The following is a 5,179-nucleotide window of genomic DNA, read 5'->3' as shown; positions in this document are numbered from 1 at the left end:
AATATATGTGTGTGACAACGGGAAACAGCCAAGTTGGCCACCTCATCAGCTATGCTGTTACCAATTCTAGCATAATCACACCAACCCGTGTATGCCTCAACCTTAGCAATAGCCAATGTGTTAGGTTTTCACATAGTTTCAATCAACTGTTCAACATAAGGTCTGTTTTTAACAGGTGTGCCTGTGGTATTAGTAAACTCTCTTGCTCTCCAAATCCCACACCATGACAAACAAACCCCAATAGCATATGCTGAGTCTGAGTAGCCAGTAAAGGCCTTCCCTTCCCCCAATTCACAAGCTGTGGTCAGAGCTAATAAATCTGCCTGTTGCGCTGATAAATGTTCTGGTAGGGGCCGTATAACCTCAATATCACCTCCCACATCTACTACAGCAAATACTACATGTTTCTTCCCTGTGCTTTGATCTATATTGGCAGAACTATCAACGAACAGCACCATGTCAGAGTCAAGCAGAGGTTCATCAAACAAGTCATTGTCCAGTACACATTCATGGGCTGTCCAGATGTCACTGTTATTGTTACTGATGATTTGCTCAGGGAAGCTCCAACAACTTGTCCAGGTTTGCCTAAACAGGAACAGTGAGATTTAGTGTCTATTATAAATGGTAGGTCATGTCCTTAACATTTAGAGTAACCATTGGCTCTTCTCTTCCATCATTGAATTCATATTGGAACAGGGGAGCCAGGCACCTTCATTGTTGATTCTGAGGGAAATAAGAACTGTTGGTGTTCTAATTTCCCATTGGCCATGGCTGTCCACGGTCATTAGCAACGTTTCCTCTTCCTCTGCCAGGCCCAAAGTTTCCTCTGTCCCTGTTTTAACCTCTTTCTCTTCCATTTCCCCTACACTGCGAACTCACATGCCCCAATTGCCCACAGGTCCAGCATTGAGTGTTGTTTCATTCATGAAGGGCTCTGGCAGGCCAACCTCCTCTTTCAGTCCATGTTTGTGAGTCACCATAATGCTGAGTGGTGAAAAACACATACCCTTCAGGCACCAGGTTCACGGGTGTGACTGGTGTGACTGTTGGGGAGCTGCAGGCTGTGGTTGTGGTGAGCCTGTAGAAACAACTTGAGCAGATGTCTAGGGTCTTCCAGTCTGTTTTTTTTGTAGAGTGAGTTGGGGTGGCGAGGGAAAACTCCCCCCAGGGTCTGTGCCTTGTTTCTATTGTTCTCATGTTGCTTGTTGCTGCTGTTGTGTCATCCACCTCCTTCATCAGAGTCCCCTTGTGGATAATTGTGGTTGCTCCTCCATTTTCTTCTGTCAGTGGTATAAGAGGGTAAATCTGTGTATAGTCACCCAGGGTTCCTTTGGGTTGATTGTCATACGGCGGCGGGGCAGTGGGGAGTACTCCTGTTCTGCCTCTGTTCCTGACCCAGTTCTTTCCTCCCACAATCTATTGTTCTCTCCAGCATTAATTTGGTCATGGTAGCCTTGTTCATGAAGATCTGTCCTTCCAGCATCATCATTTCAATCACAATTTCTGAAACAAGGGTACTCTTCTTCAACCACTTCTTTTTGTCCATTTTTCTTGTCTGAATTATCTCCTTGACTAAATCCAACCTAGTCTTATTGAATGAACCAACCATTGGATATCTATTTCCTCTTGCAATCTCTGTCCAGGCATGCCATTTCTTAAAAGTAAATGTAAATTCCACAGCAGGAAACTTCTTTTGCCTATTTTCAACAGGCGTGACAGGCTTCATTGCTCCTATCTCCTCATTCTGGTTTGACTGTGCCATGGTGCTCCGGCTTTATATTTAGATAGTCTGGTATAATGTGTTTTCCAAATTCTATAGGGTTATTCTAAAGTGGGTGTAATATGTAGGAATATGCCTATATAAACTCTTATCTATCTCCTTTCAGTGTGTGTTAAATAACAGTGGTTGATACTGTAATTCTAATTCTACTCTCACTTAATCAAGGCTATAGTAAATGTTTCTACTAAACTCAAATATATCGTTTTTCTCAACTCCTGACATTTAATCTTAGTACAAATGCCCTGTTTTAGGTCACTTAGGAGCACCACTTTATTTTAAGAATGTGAAATGTCAGAATAATAGTAGAGAGAATGATTTATATCAGCTTTAATTTCTTTCATCACATTCCAAGTGGGTCAGAAGTTTACATACACTCAATTAGTATTTGCTAGCATTGCCTTTAAACTGTTTAACTTGGGTCAAACATTTTGGGTAGCCTTCCACAAACTTCCCACAAAACAGTGGGTGAATTTTGGCCCATTCGTCCTGACAGAGCTGGTGTAACTGAGTCAGGTTTGTAGGACTCCTTGCTCGCACGCTTTTTCAGTTCTGCCTATAGATCTTCTATAGGATTGAGGTCAGGGCTTTGTGATGGCCACTCCAATACCTTGACTTTGTTGTCCTTAAGCCATTTTGCCACAACTTTGGAAGTATGCTTGGGTCATTGCCCATTTGGAAGACCCATTTGCGACCAAGCTTTAACTTCCTGACTGATGTCTTGAGATGTATTTTGTATTTTGGCCATATACAACAAAACCCTGAGTTGCCTAATTGCTGTTATAAACTAGAACAGTAAAATGTATGTTTTTTCATACCCGTAGTATATGGTCTGATATACCATGGCTGTCAGCCAATCAGCATTCACGGCTTGAACCACCCAGTTTATAATTGCAAATAATTTGTAGACTGCAAATTGACCACAGGAAGCCCAAAAATATTAAATGTTTGTCTAAAACATAATCACTTCAAACCTTGCTTCCATTTGTATATGATAATGTGTCTCTTTATTGTGCGTGGGAATACTTGTTAACAGATTTCTTACATTTAAACCACTTGTTTTAATGTCCAACAATGAAAATAAAAACTTTTAACATAAAATTTAAAAAGCAAAAAGCCGCCAGTTGGGGAACCCTGCTCTACAACTTCTTCTTCTCCACCTCTTCCTCACTTGCACTTCCACATGGCCTCCTTCATCCTCTCCTGCACATGCTCCATCTCCTCAATCCACTTCTCCTCCCAGGATGAGCCGGCTGAACCGCTTGGGCTTGCCCACAACAACCTCGTAGAGCGTTTGCAGGTTCTGGTCGCCCAGGTTGTTGGAAGTCATCCTTCTTGCACTCGCAGTGCTTGGGCCGCACCTCCACCATCCCTATGAACTTGAGGAACTGGTTGTATTGGTTCTCCTCCACACGGCAGTATTGACCATCTAGCATTTCCTTCTTGATCTGCAGCAGGGAGCTACGGTTCTGCTGAGCCAGCTGGTCTGGGGAACAGCTGACCTAGCCAAACTTGCACTTCAGCATCTGGATGTCCTTATTGTCCATGTGGTACAGCACCATTCAGATCAGAGAACCGGCCATGCCAAAGATGGGGTGGACCACAGCTGCCACTGAGAAGATGAAGGTCACACACTGCAGCACCTTCACCAGGTCCGGATTCAGCTTGGCCTGGTCCTCCACGATCTCCATCTGTGACATGATGGCAAGCAGGACATCATGACACAGGGGTCGAAACCAGGCAGTGCTTGAAAGGGTTGGGGAGGATTGTAGCTTGTGATACAGAGACAGGGGCCTGGGAGAAAGAGAGAGTAGTTTTTAAAAATAAAAGTGAATTGTACACAGCAAAATTGCAAGTGGAAATGCAAAGCTCTAATAGTGTTAAATGTAATACTCACTATATTTCCCAATACTGCACATAGTTAACGTTACACTTTTTAAAGTGTAAGTGTTTTAACAATTTCACAGAGTTTCTGTAACTCTGTAAATACACTGATCAAAAATATAAACGCAACATGTAAAATGTTGGTCCCATGTTTCATGATCTGAAATAAAAGATCCCATACATTTTTCATACAGACAAAACGCTTATTTCTCTGAAATGTTGTGTACAACTTTATTTACATCCCTGTTACAATATAGATAATCCATCCACCTTACAGGTGCCGCAAATCAAAAAGCTGATTAAACAGCATGATCATTACATAGGTGCACCTTGTGTTGGGGACAATAAAAGGCCACTCTAAAATGTGCACACAACACAGATGTCTCATGTTGAGGGAGTATGTAATTGGCATGCTGACTGCAGGAATGTCCACTAGAGCTGTTGCCAGACGTTGTTTTAGAGAATTTGGCAGTGCGTCAAACCAGCCTAAACAACCGTAAGCCACGTTTAACCAAGCCAGCTCAGGACCTTCGCATCAGGCTTCTTCACCTACAGGATCGTCTGAGACAAGCCACCCGGACAGCTGCTGAAACTGTCGGTTTGCACAACTTAAGAATTTCTGAAAAAACTGTCAGAAACTGTCTCAGGGAAGCTCATATGCATGCTTGTCGTCCTCACAAGGGTCTTGACCTGACTGCAGTTTGACGTCGTAAGCGACTTCAGTGGACAAATGCTTACCTTTGATGGCCACTGGCATGCTGGAAAAGTGTACTCTTCATGGATTAATCCTGGTTTCTGTATAGGGCAGATGGCAGACAAAGTTGTGTAGGCGAGTGGTTTGCTGATGTCAACATTGTGAACAGAGTGCCCGTGGTGGCAGTGGGATTATGATATGGGCCGGCATAAACTACGGAAAATTATTGTAATTGCATTTATCGATGGCAATTTGAATGCACAGAGGTACAGTGATTAGATCCTGAGGCCCATTGTCATACCATTCAGCCGCTGCCATCAACTCATGTTTCAGCATGATAATGTACGCAAGGATCTGTACACAATTCCTGGAAGCTGAAAATATCCTTGTTCTCCCATTGTCTGCATACACACCAGACATGTCACCCATTGAGTTTGTTTGGGATGCTCTGGATCGACATGTACGACAGCATGCTCCAGTACCCGTCAATATTCATCAAATTCGCAGAGCCACGGAAGAGGACTGGAATAACATTCCACAGGCCAGAATCAACAGCCTGATATGTGAAGGAGATGTGTCGCGTTTCATTAGACAAATGGTGGTCACACCTGATACTGACTGCTTTTCTGATCCACACCCCTACTTTTTTTAAAGGTATCTGTGACCAACAGATGCATATCTGTATTCCCAGTCACGTGAATCCATACATTAGGGCCTAATTTATTCATTTCAATTTACTGATTTCCTTAAATGAACTGTAACTCAGTAAAATCTTTGAAATGTTTGCATGTGGCGTTTCTATTTTTATTTGTATATATAGAGAA

General features: G+C 42.8%; 1 pseudogene; it reads right to left on the bottom strand.

The window, feature by feature from the left end:
* Positions 1-2,999: 2,999 nt before the first annotated feature.
* On the bottom strand, positions 3,000-3,477 carry LOC115176508 (protein rapunzel-like; annotated as a pseudogene).
* Between the last annotated feature and the right edge of the window lie 1,702 nt (positions 3,478-5,179).

The sequence above is a fragment of the Salmo trutta genome, chromosome 37 (assembly GCF_901001165.1).
Source record: "Salmo trutta chromosome 37, fSalTru1.1, whole genome shotgun sequence".
NCBI classification, from domain to species: domain Eukaryota; kingdom Metazoa; phylum Chordata; class Actinopteri; order Salmoniformes; family Salmonidae; genus Salmo; species Salmo trutta.
The sequence above is the reverse complement of the archived record's forward strand: the minus strand, read 5'-3'. Positions and strand labels throughout refer to the sequence as shown.